This window comes from Rhinatrema bivittatum, chromosome 6 (genome assembly GCF_901001135.1).
Source record: "Rhinatrema bivittatum chromosome 6, aRhiBiv1.1, whole genome shotgun sequence".
Lineage (NCBI taxonomy): Eukaryota > Metazoa > Chordata > Amphibia > Gymnophiona > Rhinatrematidae > Rhinatrema > Rhinatrema bivittatum.
Window position 1 is genome coordinate 343,186,199 of NC_042620.1, and position 20,923 is coordinate 343,207,121.

General features: G+C 44.6%; 1 pseudogene; it reads right to left on the minus strand.

Moving 5' to 3' along the window:
* Positions 1-217: 217 nt before the first annotated feature.
* Positions 218-1,003, minus strand: LOC115093319 (annotated as a pseudogene).
* Positions 1,004-20,923: the final 19,920 nt, after the last annotated feature.

The following is a 20,923-nucleotide window of genomic DNA, read 5'->3' on the forward strand; positions in this document are numbered from 1 at the left end:
CAAAGCTACATTTGTACATTGCTCCTTCCCCACCTGTCTGGGGCTAACACTTGTCAAAGAAAACAGGTACACTCCTTTTTCCATATTTACACAGTATGGACTACATTTTCAAAAAAAATGTATTAAAAACTGTAAATGTATACAGGCACCAAATAAAAAATATACTCATACAAGACAACTGAAGGGCTCCATATAGTTCACTTGGGAGAACCACTTTCTCCCATTTGGGAGCACAATAATATTTCTAGGAGGAAACAGGGCAAACAGCTTTAGGGTCTGGGCGGCCGCATACCAGGAGGTGGTGGACCTCTCATGCCAGGTGGAGGTGGCCTCATGCCTGGAGGCAGCATTCCCATTGGTGCACCTCTGCCTGGGGGCATTCCCATTGGTGGCCTCATGCCAGGAGGTGGACCCATCATTCCTGGCAGTAGAGCCCCTCGCCCCATAGGAGGGGCTGGTCCACCTCTGCCACTTGGTGCATACTGGGTGGGTGCTCCAGCAATGCTGGCAGTGGCTGCAGCTGCTGCTACAGAAACTGCTCCATGCCCTTAGGGTGTCATCACCTGTTGGGCTGGCCCTCCAATTCCTCTGACTGGGCCAGCTAGACCTGCTGGGGCCTGTGGCATTGGTGTACCAGCAGGTACTCCTCTCCCAGCTGCCCTACCAACTCTAGGTCCTCCTGTAGCTCCAGCCAATGGCACCTGAGCAATACCAGTGTCTTTGGGAGATGGACCCTCAACAGTCATGGAAACAGTCAGGTTCTCTCCCCTGAGCAGCACCAACCCCAGAACTCTTTTCTTTTCACGCTCTGGCTGTTAATTCTTGGATTTGATCTTCCTGAATTCATCACAATCGCACAAGATGAGGTTCATGTGTTTGTCGAAGGCTTTGAAGGTCCCGATGAAGATCCAGCCATCCTGCAGGATGCATCGCATCTGATAGTCGATGTGCTGAAGCATCTTACTACTCTTCCCCACCGTCATGGCTGTGGTTCGGATGGCTCAGCTCGCCAGCCGATTCTACCAAACAATAAAAATTCCACTGTGGAGCAAGCTCCAGTCGGCGGCTATTTATGCTGGAAGTGAAGGTCATAGTTTTATTAGATACTCACTAGTTTATGTATTATGAAATATAATGAATAATAGTGTCCTAGCTACATTCTCCTCTGCTTTCATGATATTATGCACCTTCATTATCTTCCTCAGAGAAACGCAGAGTATGGTGGCAGATAGACTCTTCGGGGTAGATTTTAAAAAGCATTTACTCGAGCAAAACTGGTTTTTGCTCGAGTAAATACACTTTACTCAAGTAAGTGGGCTTTTCAAAATTGCTACAATATATGCCATTGAATTGTCCATAGGATTTACTCAAGTAAGTGCACTTTACTCGAGTAAATAGCTTTTGAAAATTGCTACAATAGTATGTCACATTTACATGCGTAACTCCTTTGAAAATGACCCCCTTCTAGTCTGCACAATTTAATTCCTGTTGTAGAGTCATAGCCCCCAGCTGATCTCTATCTTTCCCCCAATCATCTGCTTTCCATAGTTACATAATATTAGGTTCCATATTAGGAGCTACCACCCAGGAAAATGATCTAGGCATCATAGTAGATAATACTTTGAAAATTGTTGGCTCAATGTGCTGCAGCAGTCAATAAAGCAAACAATGTTAGGAATTATTAGGAAGGGAATGGTTAATAAAATGGAAAATGTCATAATGCCTCTGTATCACTCCATGGTGAAACCACATCTTGAATACTGTGTACAATTCTGGTCGCAGCATTTCAAAAAAGATATAGTTGTGATGGAGAAGGTACAGAGAAGGGCAACCAAAATGATAAAGGGAATGGAAAAGCTCCCCTTTGAAGAAAGGCTGAAGCGGTTAGGGCTGTTCAGCTTGGAGAAGAGATGGCTGAGGGGGGATATGATAGATCTCTTTAAGATCATGAAAGGTCTTGAACGAGTAGATTTGAATCGGATATTTACACTTTTGGATAATAGCAGGACTTCCATGAAGTTAGCAAGTAGCACATTTAAGACTAATCGGAGAAAATTATTTTCCACTCAATGCACAATTAAGCTCTGGAATTTGTTGCCAGAGGATGTGGTTAGTGCAGTTAGTGTAGCTGGGTTCAAAAAAGGTTTGGATAAGTTTTTGAAGGAGAAGTCCATTTACTGCTATTGGTCAGGTTTACTTGGGTAATAGCCACTGCTATTAATTGCATCAGTAGCATGGGATCTTCTTGGTGTTTGGGTAATTGCCAGGTTCTTGTGGCCTGGTTTGGCCTCTGTTGGAAACAGGATGCTGGGCTTGATGGACCCTTGGTCTGACCCAGCATGGCAATTTCTTTTGTTCTAGTCTGTCTCTTCTCTTATGGAAGTTGTTAGACACCACATAGTACTAAAGACATAGGTGAAGCACTGATTTATTTTGAGGGAGATTTTCAAAGCAGGGAAAAGAAATGCTAATGGCCTGTCTGAGAATTGCACATTCTCAACAGGGATAAAGGTAAACAAATTCTACAACATGCACACTTTTAGCCCCATTAAGAAAAGGATCTTCTGGAGACATGTTGAGGGAGAAAAAGTACATGCGTAGATATTTTCAAATTTATATTTGTATTTATTTATTTATTTATTTATTTAATAGCTTTTATATACCGACGAACGTTGGGAACATCTCGTCGGTTTACAGAGAACAGAACTGAGCAACAGGCTTTACAATTATCATATAATTATATAAGGAACATTAAAAAACATACAATTAACAGTGTAGAATATACAAGGATCATTAAAACATACAATTAACAGAGTAGAATATACAATAAATAATTAACTAAGTGGTATGCATGATAGAGGTACTAGCAAAATTCTACCTGCACAAAAGGCATTCTGCACGCACTTTATTTCCAGGGCAGTTTTTAAAGTGAAAGCTCTTGCCTACTCTCCGTCTGAAAATTGGTGTAAAGATCATGGGTAAAAGGTGCATGTGGACTTTGCACCAATGCAAGCAGTTTGAACATTGCTCCCATAATGACATTATATATTTTAATTGTAATTGCTTTCTTAATTCCTAACCATTCTATTAGTCTTTTTGTCCACCATGCACATAGGGAATTAGCCACAATGACAGGTAGGGTAGAGTATTTATTGTTATGACAAGGAGAGAAGTGAACACCTGGACAGACGGGGAGTTGGTACGACCTGAGAAGATGGCTCCTCGGGTTCCTCTGTCAGGTGGTGAGGCGGAATCGAACTAGGAGCTGGCCGCATCTTCGCCGCTGGAAGCCCGTGGTCCTCCCAGGAGGAACCCATAGGGACCCGGGCCGCTGGGACTTAGGTGGACTTTTGAGAGGTCGAAGAGGCGTGGAGTCTGTTGGATCTTCACCATTGGATCCAGTTGGATTTTTGCCATTGGAAGCCTGCGGCCCCCCCAGGAGGAGTTCGTAGGGACCCGGGCTGCTGGGACTTAGGTGGGCCCTTGAAGATGGTCCATTGAAGAAGTCAGAGGTCGAGTACCAGGGAGACCCCGCTTGCCAGTCCGAAGTCACACACCAAAGAATCTCCGCTTGCCAGTTCGAAGTCACACGCCGAGGAATCTTTCAGGTAGAAGCAGGAACCAGGAACCCAAGGCACCAGGAGACTCACTGGAGCAAGCAGACTCGTTGCCAAGTCAGTGAGTGAATGAGGGAAGTATCCTTAAATACTTCTCTACGTCCGGCCCCTGTGGAACAGCTGCAGCTAATTTGGAGGATGAGGCCCCTTTAAATCCTGTGAGGGGGCACGGCCTCAGGCCTAAGAGCCGGGCAGCTTGGCTGCAACTAGGAAGTGCCTCCAAGGCCAGAGGACATGCCCGGAAGCACAGCAGCACGGCCCCTGCCTTGAAGAGGAGGCCAGGGGGCGCTCCCCCCACTGGAGACATCGCTGGGGCGCGGCCCAAGACCGGCAGTCGGCGCTGCGGAGGAGGCCAGGGGCCTGCGCCGGGGAACCCTCTACACCTGAGCACCGACGCTGAAGGCAGCCTGGGAGCAGGCAGGAGAGGTAGGAGGGGCTAGCCGTGGCCAGCCGCAGGTAGGAGCCATAACAGTACCCCCCCTTTAGGGCGCCTCCCGGGGGGGGGGGGCGGGTCGAGATTTGGACGGATGATTGGTGTGGAACTGAGCAAGAAGGGTCCAATCTAGGATATTGGCTAGAGGTCCCCACGTATTTTCTTCAGGGCCAAACCCCTCCCAGGCTAGTAAATATTCCCATCTCTTCCTATGTTTTCGAACGTCCAGCACCTCTCGGACTTGGTAGGTGGTGTCGTCTTCAGAAGTGATGGGTTGAGGTGCTGGAGGCATGCTAGAGGGCCAGGACAGCACCAAAGTCTTCAAAAGAGAGGCATGGAAAGTGTTATGGATTTTGAGTGACGGTGGTAGTTGAAGCTGATAGGACACCGCACCAATCCGACGGAGGATGCGAAATGGCCCAATGAACCGAGGGGCTAGTCGTGCCGAAAGTAATTTTAGCCAGATGAATCGTGTGCTTAGCCATACCTTCTGACCGGGTCGCAGAGGAGGGCAAGGACTTCTTCGGCAATCAGAGTATTTCTTCGCCATCTGATTGGCCTTAAGCAGGGCGTGCTGGGTGGAGATACAGAGATGATGTAATTCATCCGCGGAGAGTTGGGCCACCGGAGACGTCACAGGAATGGGAACAGGCAGTGGCGGACGAAGTTGCTTCCGATAGACCAACTGGAATGGAGATAAACTGGTAGCAGTGGAAGGATGCGAATTGAGGGCAAACTTGGCCCACGGGAGCAGGTTTGCCCAGTCGTCTTGTTTATTATTAAACTAGATGTGAAGGAACTGCTTGAACATTTGATTTGTTCTCTCCGCCAGACCATTGGTTTGTGGGTGGTATGCAGATGTATAATCCAAGGTGACATCGAATTTCTGGCAGAGTGCCCTCTAGAACCTCGCAGTAAATTGGGGTCCTCAGTCAGAGAGGCTGCTTTTGGGTAAGCCATGAAGTTTGAAAATATGCTGGAGAAATAACTGGGCTAGCTGGGGTGCGGAAGGCAACCCTGGGAGTGGTACAAAGTGTGCCATTTTGCTGAATCGGTTGACAACTACCCAGATGACGGTGTTGCCACAGGACAAGGGTAGGTCGACCACGAAATCCGTCGCAATATGAGTCCAGGGTTCGGTAGGCACCGGCAGGGGCTGGAGTAAGCCTGGAGATGATCCTGGGGCTCTCTTGTGATGGACACACAGGTGACATGATTCCACATAAGATCGAATGTCTCTATTGACCTTGGGCCACCAATAGTATCGGTGAAGGGTGTGCAAAGTCCGATGTTGTCCTGGATGACCTGAGCAGCAGGAGTCATGGGCCCACATCAGAACCTGTTTCTGCAGGTGCGAAAATGCAGAGGTCTTTCCGGGAGGAATGGTCGTAGTAGTGGACAGCAGGACTCGTGATGGCTCGATGATGAATTGGGAGGAGTCAGGAGTATCCGTGGTCTCGAAGACTCGAGACAGAGCGTCGGCCTTTAGATTCTTGGTGGCCGGTTGATAAGCAGGACAAAATTGAATCTTGTAAAGAATAGTGCCCATCAAGTGTGACGGGGGTTGAGACGTTGGTCCGATGCAGGTATTCTAGATTTTTATGGTATGTATAGACCGTGATCTGATGTTAGGCTCCCTCCAATCAAGGGAGCCATTCTTCAAAGGCCATTTTGATGGCCAGGAGCTCCTTGTCGCTGATGGTGTAGTTTCGTTCTGCAGGAGAGAATTGGCGAGAGAGGAAGGAGGAAGGGTGTAACGTGTGGAGGGCTGAGTTCTGACTAAGAACGGCTCCTACACCTTCGGAGGATGCATCCACCTCAATGATGAATGGACATTGCGGGTCTGGATGATTAAGACACGGCTGGCGGAGGAATGCCTCTTTAAGGTGGATGAAGGTGGCTACAGCTCCGGGGGGCCAGTGCTTGGAGTCAGAACCTTTCTGGGTTAAGGCCATGAGGGGTGCGACCATAGAAGCATAGTTGGTGATGAATGAATGGTAATAATTAGCGAAACCCAAAAATCGCTGAAGTGGTTTCAAGCCAGAGGGTTGGGGCCATTCTCGAATAGCCTTTAGTTTCTGGGGGTCAATGTGGAACCCCTAGCTGGAGACAATGTATCCCAAGAATGGGAGAGATTCCCACTCGAAGAGGCACTTCTCGAGCTTGGCGTAGAGTTGGTTTTCTCTTAATTGTTATAATACCTGGGTGACGTGTTGGCGGTGAGCAGTGAGGGATTTGAAGAATATTAAGATGTCGTCGAGGTACACGACCACACAGCGGTATAGCAAGTCTCGGAAGATTTCATTCATGGTATTTTGGAACACTGCTGGAGCATTGCAGAGCCCAAATGACATCACTAGGTACTCGTGATGGCCGTCTCTGGTATTGAAGGCCATTTTCCATACGTCCCCTCCTTAATATGGATCAGGTTGTAGGCTCCCCGGAGGTCCAGTTTGGTAAAGATATTAGCGCCTTGAAGGAGATCAAAAAGCTCGGAGATTAAGGGCAGTAGATACAGGTCCTTAATGGTTATGGCATTCAGGCCCTGGTAGTCGATGCAAAGATGGAGTGTTCCGTCCTTCTTCACTATGAAGAAGAAACCAGTCCCCGCTGGGGATGTTGATTTGCGGATGAATCACCTATCCAAATTTTCCTCGATGTAGCAAGACATGGCTTGAGTCTCCGAAGGTGAAAGGGCATAGGTGCGTCCCCGAAGGGGTTCTGCACCGGGAAGAAGTTTAATGGCACAGTCAAATGGTCGATGAGGTGGGAGTGTCTCTGCCATCCGCTTGGAAAAGATATCAGTGTAAGTTGCATAGGGCGTCGGCAGGCCCTGAAGGCTCACAAAGGTGGTCGAGCAATGCACTGGAACTACCGGTTGGAGACAAGTGTCTTGACAAGTCGGCTCCCTTTGGGCTAGTTGAAAGGTTTTCCAGTTGAATTGGGGACAATGTTTTTGAAGCCAGGGGAGCCCCAGGACGATGGGGTGTATAGAACGTTCCAGAATGTGGAATGAAATCCGTTCGACATGAAGAAGTCCAGTACGAACTTGGACGCTTCCGTGAGGTGTGTCACCTGCCCCAGGAGTGGCTCACCCTGGATGGACTAAAAGACCAATGGAGCCTGGGCGCGAAGGTGTGGAATTCTTAAATGGTCCACTAAGCTCCTCATGATAAAGTTTCCTTCGGCTCCCGAGTCCACCAGGGCTAAAGTATGGAATTTGCGGTCCCCAGAAGTTAGTGCGACTGGTAGAGTTAGTGGAGGTGCAGGTGATGTTAGGCCCAGGAAGAGTCCTCCTTCAGGTCCTAGGCCTGGGAGTTTTACGGCCGCACCAGGCATGCAGCTAGTCGGTGACCCGCAGTGCCGCAGTAGAGGCAGAGTCCATCTCTTATTCGTCTTCAACGCTCCTGAGTGGAGAGCTTCCCTCGGACCAGCTGCATAGATTCTTCGGCCAGTGCTCAGGAGGCTCCTGGTTCACCTTTGGGGGAAGGTGAGCTTCGAGGGCGTCTAGAGGAAGTCAAGGTTTTCTTGGCCATCTGGACCTCTTGGGAGCGTTCTTGATGGCGTCTATCAATACATCTTGCCAGGTCGATGAAGGGGTTCAAGGACCTAGGTAGCTCTCGACCCGCGAGTTGGTCTTTGATCCTTGGACTGAGTCCCTGTAGGAAGATGGTTCGTAAGCAATCTGGGCCACAACCGAGCTCTGAAGATAGGGTCCGGAACTCAATGGCATACTCAGCAAGTGTCCTCGAAGCCTGGTGCATTTGGAGGAGTTTGGGCCCGGTAGATACCTCCTGAGTGGGATCACCGAAACTCATTCAGAAAAACTCCCAGAACTCTCAAATTAACAGTACGGGTTTATCCCGTTCCCACAGGGGGGAAGCCCATTCTAGGGCCTTCCCTTCGAGGAGACAGAGAATGAAGGTTTTCTTAGTAGCGTTGTCGGGAAAGAGGGTCGGCTGCAGGCGAAAGTGCATATTGCACTGGTTAATGAAACAAGACCGGGGTTCCCCAGAAAAGCGTGGTGGTGTAGGCAGGCGAATCACTGAGCGGGCCCCGGGAGCCATAGATGGAGATGGCAAGGTAGGGTTCAAGGGCCCTAACACCTCAAAGCATTAGTTCAGGTTCTCAACTGCAGAGACAAGAGCATCCAGTGTTTTTTGCTCGTCCATCATACGTTGGGCCATTAAGGGGATGGCCTTGCGGGCAGTCGTCTCTGCCGGGTTCATGGACTTGGAAATCTGTTATGACCAGGAGAGATGTGAACCCTTGGACAGACGGGGAGTTGGTACGACCTGAGGAGATGGCTCCTCGGGTTCCTCTGTCAGGTGGCGAGGCGGAATCGAAGTAGGAGCTGGCTGGATCTTCGCTGCTGGAAGCCCGCGGTCCCCCCAGGAGGAGCCCGTAGGGACCCGGGCCGCTGGGACTTAGGTGGGCCTTTGAGATGTCGAAGAGGTGTGGAGTCGGTGCAAGGGCCAGTTGGATCTTCGCCACTGGAAGCCCGCGGGCCCTCCGGGAGGAGCCCATAGGGACCCGGGCTGCTGGGACTTAGGTGGGACCTTGAAGATGGACGGTCCGTCGAAGAAGTCCAAGGTCAAGTACCAGGGAGTCGCCGCTTGCCAGTCCGAAGTCACACACTGAGGAATCGTTCAGGTAGGAGCAGGAAGCAGAAACCCAAGGCACCAGGAGACTCACCGGAGTGAGCAGACTCGTTGCCAAGTCAATGAGTGAGTGAGGGAAGTCTCCATAAATACTTCCCTATGTCCGGACCCTGTGGAACAGCTGCAGCTAATTTGGAGGACGAGGCCCCTTTAAATCCTGTGAGGGGGCATGACCTTCCGCCTAAGAGCCGGGCAGCTTGGCTGCTACTAGGAAGTGTCTGCAAGGCCCGAGGATGTGCCCGGAAGCACAGCAGCGCGGCCCCTGCCGCGAAGAGGAGGCCAGGGGGGCCCTACCCCCCACTGGAGACATCGCCGGGGCACGGCTCAAGACCGGCAGTTGGCGCTGCGGAGGAGGCCAGAGGCCTGCGCCAGGGAAACCTCTGCACCCGCGCCGACGCCAACGGCAGCCTGGGAGCAGGCAGGAGAGGAAGGAGGGGCTAGCCGCGGCCAGCCGCTGGTAGGAGCCATAACATTTATTGTATATGGCAAGCAATCCTGTAGCTGCCCTCCTGATCCTCTGGCAGCAGAGAAGTTGTAAGGGGGAAATGTCCTAGTTCCTTTGCTGGGGAAATTTCTGTGGAAGTAGCGTGTGTTACAGAACTGGAGGTGCTGGGGTTACGTTGAGTTTCTAAACCTTCCTCTATAGACTCCAGGCTTCACTCTCTTACAGAACAATTGGTTGAATGATGCTATCAAATAATTATTATGATAGTTTACTGGGTGGCTGAATGCGGCTGAAGGTTTCTTTATATATAGAAGGCACTTGGACTTTTTTTTTTTTCTTGTAGTGACTTTTATAATTAATTTAAAGGAATGAGGGGGCAGTGACATGGGGTAATGTCACTGAGACTTGCCCCTTACATATCTGGTATCTGGGTTGTCATCCCCTGTCCACACAAAATAGTTCTGTATAGAGATGCCATTAGTATCATGTCTTGTTTGGGGACGAATGTGGGTAAATCTGTGTTGGTTACAGTTGCCCCAGATTATTGTCCTTCACCTTCAGTCTCCTGTGCTCACCCACGTTTTTTAGGTACAAAGTGCAAATCTTGTTTGCAATGGAGAGTGAGATTTTGATCTTGGTCTGCATTCATGTTCCCTAATACCAAAGTTCCCTTTCTACATTCCTTCTATCCTATGGGAAATCTTATCAGTCTATCTACAGCTATCATCACAGCTCCCTTTCTTAGTCAAAGAGCAAACACCTTCCCAGACACATTAAGCCTAGAAATCATTCCTGAGTACTCACCTGAATTCCTATTCAAGAGCTCTGAAACTATTCCTATTCATCAGTTGAGATTTTACTTCAGCATTTAGAAAATATCAAATATAAAATCACACATTTTCTTGCCTTGTTTACTTAAAAAAAAATATATCTTAATTTCACAATAAAATTAAATAAGAGCCACTCTCAGAAAATATTTCCAAATAAAAAAAATCATAAAATGAAAAAAAAAAAAATTTAAACTCTTTCAAAGACCAATATTAAATGGCATTACCGATCACTGCAGGCCACTGCAAAGGTAGGAACCAATGAATTTATAGGAGCAAAGTACAAGATATATAATCAAGAGTAAATGGGAAAAATAAATCACAGTATACAGAGAAAACCCAAATATTCAAAAAGAAACTCAGCACTTTTTGGTGTTTCCCATCTTCATATGGTCCCTTCATCCTGCAAACCAGTCTTGGGACCTGATTTACTAAGCATTTTCTCCGAAGACACAGAGAATAGGGAAAGAAAGCCTTTGTAAAGTAGGCCCTTAGTCAATCAACAATTTCAGCTTAAACAGTGTCAAAAAATATGCATCTGTTTTAATTGAAATTTGATAAAACATTTACATTTGAGCACCAAGGACACTAAGCCATTAACAGTAAACCAAGAAACATCTTTTGATGTTTTTGTGTATTTCTGGACATGCATTTTTGACCAAGAAATCATTTTGCCTTTGGCTGTCAGGCACAGGCTGACCATGAGCTGGCACCCCATTGGCTCTGAAGCACTATGTTTCCAGGAGCCTGGCTATTGCTGCCTGTAGGACTGTAGTGTGTTCCTGTGTTCTGATTGGCTCAGTAGGAGCCAGCCTAGACTGGTCCAGCAGGGATCAGCCCTGAATGGTTATGGTATTTCTTCCCAACCTTGGGCTGGATTCAGGGTCAGATTTATGATTTTGTCACCCATAGGCGGGACTGGTGAGCTGAAGTAGGAGGTGGGTAGATGAGAGTGAGGTGGTGGTGGTGGACCTTTTGAAATAAGTTCCTCTTCAGTCAGGGTATTTGATGGCCTTCAAACTTTGGAGTCCTATGCAGATCCCTATGTTGCTTATGCTTAAATCTGAGCTTGGCTGTGCTTTCAGCTGGTTCATTGATTGGTGGAGATTGCTCTGCTGTGCCTTGTGCTTTTTTTAGCTCCTGAAGTCCCTGCACCAGACCTTGTTTCTTAGATCTCGATCTTTTCATTCCTGACCTTGCTTATATAGTTCTTGCCATGGCCTGTTCACCATAATGGTATAGAATACATTAACTTTGTTCAGTTTCTTCTCTTCTTGTGCCATGTGAATATGTGACCAGTGAGCCTCGGATTGCTTTTCATGTGTCTCAGCCCAGGGGTTCCATGACATCGGTGAAAGTACAGTCATAGTATCCTTATTTTACTGGAACACCAATGTACTCTACAAAATTGCAATGTTGCCTTCTTCACTGATAGCTTTTTCATATAAACCTGTAAAGTTCAAACTATCCAAGTAACTGAAGCCCTAGCTTCATCATGGCTTCCAGATGCAACCTCTTTCTTTCTCTGAGGAAGATAGTATTTAACACGTGGCACCACTTCAGGAATATCAAGACTCTCTTTTAAACATATCAAGACTCTCTTTTAAACATAGATTAAAGAAGAATAAGAAAAATTCAAGAAACGCAAATTCAAGCCCCTTTGCTGATTTTCAACAGCATCTAATTTTTTGTGGACACCTCCAAACTATCTTGGATAAGCAAAAGATTAGTAGCTGGTAAAGAATCTATCTCATGCTTCAAACTAGTTATTCAACATTTATACTGATAAAATAATTCCTCATCTTCTACGTGTTCCATTGGCCTATTTGTAGAGGCTAAGACTTCTTATGATAGATTAAATAATGACCTCTCAGTGATGGTCGGGGTAGACTATATGGAATCCAAAGTGATAATAGTTGGTCTCCTCAGTTATAGTTGTGGTAATATTATTAGCAAGCTGATACATAAAATTAATTGGTGGAGGAATGTGCTACCACATAATGACTGTCTAGTTTAAGACCAATTTATTTTAATTCATCCATAAATTAATGATCTTAAGACTATCTGCAAGTCTTCCTAACGGTGGCCTATCATCAGGGTTATAGGGAGTAATACATTAAATCTCTTCCATATTGATACCATTAAATAAGGCTAATTCTCTTAAAAACCTTCTGGATGATAGAGCTTTCATTCCTGTTCAAAATAAATGAGGAAAATCATTTCAGAATTACCCCTCCTAATCCAATATAGCATAATGTTTGAAAACATTTACTGTGAAAGATTGTGTCAAATGCTGCGGAAATATCAAGCTGGATAAAGTTATGCAATATTCTTCTTATCAATATGGCAGTGTAAGCTTTCTAACAAACATAATAATGATTGTGTATTGCACCCTTTCTCAAATTGATGTGTGTCTAAAACATGCCCCTTAAGATGGTTTTCCAGCTGCTGTAGAAAATATTTTTCAAGTAATGTAGCTAGAGTGTTCACGTTATCAGTCGATAGTTTTGACACCTTATCTGCAAATAAGGCAGGGTCTTTTTTTAATTGGCCAAACCAAAGCTTATGTTAGCTTTAATGAAACAAATCCTTCCTCCAATGACTTATTTATAATACTTGCAATAATTTTATGGGAAGTTTTTTTCAATCCCTGGATAATCCAGAACAGACATTGATCAAGATAACATGAAATTGATTTTAATTTCAAGAATACTTGCACCTCAGGGATCTATATAGATTCAGATCAGGATATGGCCATTGGTCAACGGTTCCTGCTGCAGCCCTGCCCCACTGTTAGTATCTACCCCAGGAAATGATGTGTGAAGCTTAACAACCTTCACCTTAAAATAGCTTGCTAGACTCTCACAGTTAACTGTGATTATGTTTGTTGCATTGGCAGAGGTTTCTGCATCAGATTTTTCACAACATAAAACTATTTCTTTGGCCCAGCTGATGGATGATTTAAATAAGGCATAGATTGATCAAGTAGCTGTAAATACAGCAGGAATAGTGCCCACAATAAAAATAAATAAACAAATAAAAGGGCATGGTTAGGATAATTATTTATGGAATCTATTCCCCCATTGATACCGATGGTTTCTATTATTGCACTGCTTTTACCCATGTTGCTGCTATAACAACTTATCACATTTCTCTAATCATTTTCTGTACCTGCCAAAAGGAAAGGACTTCCTTTCTGCACCTTCAAATTATTTGTAAACCGATGTGATATGTAAATCGAACACCGGTATATAAAAATAAATAAATAATTTCCTGTTTACTGCATGTCATAGGCAATTTACGCATGACATGTTTCGTCAGCATGTCGCGTGTTATTTTATGCGGTGTGGGTAGCTTAATGCGTGGTGCATTATTTTTCTAGTTTATATATACTGGCTTCCTGCAGCTGCTAGGCATTTGGAGAGAGAGAGGAGAGAAAGTGAATTGATGGTAGTTGGTTAGAGGTGGTTAGTGATATCTGAGTGTGGTGTCCTGTGCTTGTTAATTATCTGTTTCCCTTTCCCTTGGCCTATTGTCTTGATCTGTGTTTGAAAGTTTTTGTTAGTTTGTCCTATGTGTCTGTTTGTCTTTGTGTTTGGGTCAAGAGGAGGAATAGTGGTGGTGATGGTGGTAAGGCATGGTGGTGAGGAGGAGTGGTGAGGCATGGTGATGTTGTTGAGTAGAGAGGATGGCGTGTGAGAGGCAGAGAGCATAAGGAGGGGGAGGAGGAAGGAAAGGACAAGGGAGGACGAGGGCAGGAGTGCTAGGGAAAGGAGGAGGATTAGGAGTAGGGACAGGGACAGTAGAGAATAGGGAGGGGCAAGAGGCAAGAGACAAGAGGAAGCAGGAGGGGGAAAGGGATAGGTAGGAGAGTCCGGCAGGAGGAAGATGAAAGACTAGGGTTGGTAGGGCAGTTACAGGAGGGGGGAGAGAGGAGTGGAAGTGAGAATGAGGAAAGGGAGAACATAAGAAATTGCCATACTGGGTCAGCCCAAGGGTCCATCAAGCCCAGCATCCTGTTTCCAATAGTGGCCAATCCAAGCTACAAGTACCTGGCAAGTAGACAAACACTAAGAAGATCCCATGCTACTGATGCCAGTAATAGCAGAGGCCATTCCCTAAGTTAACTTGATTAATAGCAGTTAATGGGCTTCTCCTCCAAGAACTTATCCAAACCTTTTTTAAATCCAACTACACTAAATGCACTAACCACATCCTCCGGCAACAAATTCCAGAGCTTAATTGTGCTTTGAGTGAAAAAGAATTTTCTCGGATTAGTCTTAAATGTGCTACATGCTAACTTCATGGAGTGCCCCCTATTCCTTCTATTATTTGAAAGAGTAAATAACCAATTCACATCTACCCATTCTAGAACTCTCATGATTTTAAAGACTTCTATCATATCCCGCTCAGCCGTCTCTTCTCCAACTGGAAGGGGGGACAATAAGTAAATCTGCAGCTCTAACACTAAACTTTCAAAAGGGAAACTTTGATAAAATGAGGAAAATAGTTAGAAAAAAATGGAAAGGTACAGCTGCAAAGGTTAAAAGTGTTCAACAGGCATGGACATTGTTTAAAAATACAATCCTAGAGGTGCAGTCCATATGTATTCCACACATTAAGAAAGGTGGAAGAAAGGTAATACAATTACCATCATGGTTAAAAGGTGAGGTGAAAGAGGCCATTTTAGCCAAAAAAAAATCCTTCAAAAATTGGAAGAAGGATCCATCTGAAGAAAATAGGATAAAACATAAGCATTGTCAAGTTAAGTGTAAAACATTGATAAGACAGGCGAAGAGAGAATTTGAAATGAAGTTGGCCATAGAGGCAAAAACTCATAATAAAAAACATTTTTAAATATATCCGAAGCAAGAAACCTGTGAGGGAGGCGGTTGGACCATTAGATGACCAAGGGGTTAAAAGGGGCTCTTAGGGAAGATAAGGCCATTGCAGAAAGACTAAATTAATTCTTTGCTTCTGTATTTACTAATGAAGATGTTGGGGAGATACCAGTTCCGGAGATGGTTTTCAGGGGTGATAAGTCAGACGAACTGAACAAAATCACTGTGAACATGGAAGATGTAGTAGGCCAGATTGACAAACTAAAGAGTAGCAAATGACCTGGACTGGATGGTATGCATCCTAGGGTACTGAAGGAACTAAAAAATGAAATTTCTGATCTATTAGTTAAAATTTGTAACCTATCATTAAAATCATTTATTTATTTATTTATTTAGCACTTTTATATACCGATTTTCCAGTAACAGAATTACTAATCAAGTCGGTTTACATTCCAAACAGTAACCATGACAAGAGGATGTCTTACAATAAACAGGTAGAATGAACTTGGATAAAAGTAACTGGGGTTAACAACATAAAGTAACTGGGGTTAACAACATAAAAGTAAGAGTTATGGGGCCTAATGTAGGCTGGAGATGAGAACGGGTGTTGGGCATAAGGCTAGGTTTTAATATTGTTCTCTGGGGGTTTCCAATGAAAGGGATCATAGGATGGAATTCGAAAAGAAGCTGAAGTTAGGAGAAAGCTTGGTTGAATAACCAGGTCTTGAGTCTTTTCTTAAAACCTATAGGGCATTGCACTAGTTTGAGGTCTGATGGGAGAGAGTTCCAAAGTTTGGGCCCGGCCGTGGAGAAAGCTCTTTTACTTAATGCTTTTTCATCGGTGGGGCCTGTAGATTGTTTCTGTATGCTTGTCTCACTGGTCTTGTGGAGGTGTGAGGTTGAAGAGGGATCTTGAGTTCGAGAGGGGCGATGTTATTTATTTATTTATTTATTTCGGATTTTTATATACCGACATTCTCAATACAAGTATCGAATCAGGTCGGTTTACATAGAACATTAACTGTCGCAATAAAGGCGTTACATTAAACAGCGTTTCTTAACATATATTTTCTTAACATATCACATATAAATATAACTATAAATACAACTTAAATATAAGTATAAATACAGTTTAACTTAAATATAAATACAACTTGAATATTACATTATGTTATTATGTTATGTTATGTATTACATTATGTTATTATGTTATGTTATGTATTGCCTTGTGGATTGATGAGAGTGCTTTGAAAATTATTCTGAATTTTATAGGAAGCCAGTGTAGATTTTTCAGGATAGGTGTTATATGGTCTCTTTTGTTTGTCTTGGTTAGAATCCTTGCTGTTGCATTCTGCAACATCTGTAGAGGTTTTGTGGAGTTAGCTGGGAGTCCAAGTAGTAGTGAATTGCAGTAGTCGATTTTACTGAGAATGATTGTTTGTAACACTGATCGGAAATCTTGAAAATGGAGGAGGGGTCTCAATCTTTTCAATACTTGAAGTTTGAAAAATCCATCCTTTATGATGTTGTTGATGAAAGATCTGTAATTCATTTGGTTATCTAGTATAACTCCCAGATTTCTGACTTGTGGGGATAGGATTAATTGTGAGGCCAGGTTGGTGATAGGTTGTGGGTGGTTTCCATCTTGGGAAATGAGAAGGTACTCTGTCTTGTTTTGATTAAGAATCAGATTGAGGCTTGTCAGCAGGTTGTTGATGGCATGTTGGCATGAGTTCCAGAAGTCCAGAGTTTTATGAAGTGAATCCGTAATAGGAATCAGAATCTGAACATCGTCAGCGTACAGGTAGTGGATAAGATTTAGCTTGCGGAGGAGCTGGCAGAGTGGGAGCAGGTATATGTTGAATAAGGTTGGAGAAAGTGAAGAGCCTTTTGGGACTCCCAAGTTGCAGTTGACTGGTTGAGATTCCTCCCTGTTGATCTTAACCTTATAGTGCCTGTTCTGAAGGAAAGATTTGAACCAGGCGAGGGCGACGTCTCTGATGCCAATGTCTGACAGACGATCAATCAGTGTATTATGATTGACCGTGTCAAATGCTGCTGTTAGGTCAAGGAGGATGAGTAGACAAGGTTGTTTTTTTTCGAGGTTCAGTAGGATGGAGTCCGTTAATGAGATTAGAAGAGTTTCTGTGCTTCGAGATCGGCAGAAGCCGAATTGCGAAGGGGACAGTATGTTGTTGTTACTCAAGTATTCTGTCAGTTGTTTATTTGCAATTCGTTCCTTGATTTTTGCGATGAGGGGCAGATTTGCTATTGGGCGAAAGTTGGCCGGGTTATCTGAAGAGAGATTTGGTTTTTTTAGGAGTGGTTTTATAATTGCCATTTTGAGAGGGTCGGGAACTAGCCCTTGGGATAAGGAGCAGTTGATGATTTGGGCTATAGGTTTGGAGATGGTTTTAGAGCAGGTGATGAGGAGGTTAGTTGGGATGGTGTCCTGAGGATGAGAAGAAGGTTTAATTTTTTTTAGTATGTTTTCGATTTCTAAGGATGAGGTCAGCTCAAATTCTCCAAGGCTTGCCTTTTGTGGTGGATTGGCAGCTAGAGGTGTCGTATTATCTTTGTTTTTCTTGGCTTGAGTTAATAGGTTTGGGATCTTGTTTTTGAAGTAGGTCGCAACTTCCTCTGCTTTGCTTGCAGCTTTATCATCTGGTATAGACGTCGAGGCGGGTTTGGTGAGGGACGAAACCAAGGAAAAAAGCGCCTTGGGGTCAAAGAGGAAGTGGTGTATTTTTTGTGAGTAAAAGTCTTTCTTTGCTTGGAGGATGGAGATTCTGTATTGGTGCATCATTGACTTAAATGCTGTGAGGTTGGTGGATGAAGGATTTTTACGCCAAAGCTGTTCTTTTTTTCTGAGTTCCTGTTTCATGGATTTCAGGTTTGGAGTATACCACGGTTTTTTGTTGCCTTTGTTTGCTTGAGAGGCTTTGGTGATAGTAGGGCAGGTAGTATCGGCCACTTTTTTGGTGATGTTGGTCCAGGACTCGACGGCTGAGTTCGCGTCTGTGAGGTCTAGTTGGTTAAGTTCTGCGGATAAGCTATTGCTGAGAGTTTCTTGGCTGCAAAGCTTTCTGAATTGGACTGTGTTGTTCTGCCTTTATGGGGGGATAGGTTGGTGTATCTTAAGTGCGGAGGTGATGAGCTTATGGTCAGACCAAGGCACTGGTAGACAAGTTAAAATGGAGGAGGGAGAGAGGCCGTGGTTAATGAAAATGAGGTCGAGCGTGTGACCTGCTTTATGGGTGGGTTCATTAACTATTTGTATGAAACCCATGTAGTTAAGTGTGTCGAGGAAAGTTTCACAACTGGGTGAACGAGGAGTCCACATGGAGATTAAAATCCCCCAGGAGTATAGTAGGTGTGTCGGTATTGATGTGATTCGCTATGCTTTCAATCAAAGGTGATGGGTCTGCTTCAAGGCATCCTGGGGGGGCGTATATGAGACCTATTTGCAGGTGGGAGGATTTGAATACAGCAAATTCTAGAGATTGTAAGGATATTGTAGTCTGTAGAGAGATTCCTAGTTTTTTGTTAGCTGCAAGGAGGAGACCACCTCCTCTTTTTTTCAGTCTGGGGATGGAGAATATGTTATATGCGTGCACAGGGAGTTGGTTGATTGTAGCAATGTCTTCTGGTTTTAGCCAGGTTTCAGTGATCGCACAAAGGTCAGTGTGTATATCAAGAAGATAGTCATGAAGAAGGTGAGTTTTTTTTGTGAGAGTCTGTGCATTCAGCAAAGATAAAGTGAATAGTGAGAGGCCTAGCAGTTGGTTCAGGGGCGAGATAATAATAGGGATGAATCTTTTTTGTATAGTGTGTGGTATAGCTTGTTTTTTTGCTGGAGTTCTCTTGATGTTATGGATGATGGTGATGGGTGAGGCAGCCATGCTTGCTTTTTTGTGGGGGTGTGTTGAAGGTAAAAATTAAAGGGTGGGCTGTGGGATGTAGGAGGTGGAGTGTTGTTGAATCTAGAGCGTATGAAACGAGGTTCGAAGGTCTAGGGATTAGAGCTGGAGCTGGAGAGAACTAAGAAATTGCCATGCTGGGTCAGACCAATCATCCATTGTACCTGAAGACTGGAAGGTGGCCAATGTAATCCCAATATTTAAAAAAGGCTCCAGAGGCGATCCGGGTAACTATAGACCAGTGAGCCTGACATCAGTGCCAGGAAAAATAGTGGAAACTATTCTGAAGATCAAAATCGTAGAGCATATAAAAAGACATGGTTTAATGGAACACAGTCAACATGGATTTACCCAAGGGAAGTCTTGCCTAACAAATCTGCTTCATTTTTTTTGAAGGGGTTAATAAACGTGGATAAAAGTGAACTGGTAGATGTAGTGTATTTGGATTTTCAGAAGGCGTTAGACAAAGTCCCTCATGAGAGGCTTCTAAGAATACTAAAAAATCATGGGATAGGAGGCAATGTCCTTTTGTGGATTACAAACTGGTTAAAAGTAGGGATGTGAATCGTTTTTTGACAATTTAAAATATCGTCCGATATATTTTAAATCATCAAAAATCGTTAGAGCCACGATACAATAACAATTCCCCCGATTTATCGTCAAAAAATAGTAAATCGGGGGAAGGGGGAGGGCGAGAAAACCGGCACACTAAAACACCCTAAAACCCACCCCGACCCTTTAAAATAAATCCCCCACCCTCCCGAACCCCCCCAAAATGCCTTAAATTACCTGGGGGTCCAGCGGGGGTCTGGAATGACCTCCTGCAATCGAATCGTGTTGTCTTCAGCCGGCGCCATTTTGCGTCGCCATTTTGCAAAATGGCGGCGCAAAATGGCGCCGGCCGTAGACAACACGATTCGACTGCAGGAGGTCGTTCCGAACCCCCGCTGGACTTTTGGCAAGTCTTGTGGGGGTCAGGAGGACCCCCCAAGCTGGCCAAAAGTCCCTGGGAGTCCAGCGGGGGTCCAGGAGCGATCTCTCTGATTACAAACGATCACTCCATCTATACAAAAGTACCACGTTGAAAACCAAAAGAGACTATTATGCCCGGAAGGTTCATCATCTCATCTTTGACTCAAAAGCCCTATTCGCCTTTGTTTCAAGCCTAACCAAACCCATCACTCCAGATATCCCACCCGAACAAGCCCAGACTAAAGCAGACGAACTGGCCCTTCATTTCAACAAAAAAATATCGGATCTCCTTAATCAGCAGATTCCAAATTCTACTTCTCCAGATAACACATATTTCCCCCAAAACAAAGACATCCAGCTTAATGCTTTCGAACCCATAACAATCACAGAGATACAAACGACATTAAGGAGAATGAAACCGTCATCACACCCATTTGATCAAATCCCTTCTAAAATGCTTCTTCTCATCCCTGACACAATAGAGAAACCCTAGCAGATATCATAAACTGCTCTCTAGCACATGGTATCTACCCAGATGACCTAAAAACTGCCTCAATCAAGCCACTACTAAAAAAACCAAATCTAAATGCATGTGATTCCAACAACTTCCGCCCTATTTCCAACCTCCCTTTCATAGCCAAAATCATGGAAAAATTGGTAAACACCCAACTATCCAACTACTTAGAAGACCACAGTATTCTGTCCCCAAACCAATATGGTTTCGCAAAGCCGCAAGCACAGAAACGCTACTACTCTCACTCACGGACTTCCTCCTCTCTGGTATTGATAAAGGCCAAGCATATTTACTAATCCTCCTCGACTTCTCGGCGGCCTTCGACACCGTCAACCACGCCCTCCTGCTAAAACAACTGGCAAACATTGGTTTAACAGGTGCCACATTAAACTGGTTCAAAACATTTCTAGTAAACAGAGGATATAGAGTCAAAATTCACAATAAAGAATCCCAATACCACCCATCTAATAGAGGGGTGCCGCAAGGTTCATCACTTTCACCCACGCTCTTCAATGTCTACCTGCTACCACTATGTCAATTACTTACAAAATTAAGCCTGAAACACTTCCTTTTCGCAGACGACATACAGATCGTGATCCCCATAAAAGAATCAATCTCAAAAACAATGGAATACTGGGACACTTGCTTATTAGAAATTAAACTTCTCCTCAACAGTCTAAATCTTGTGCTCAA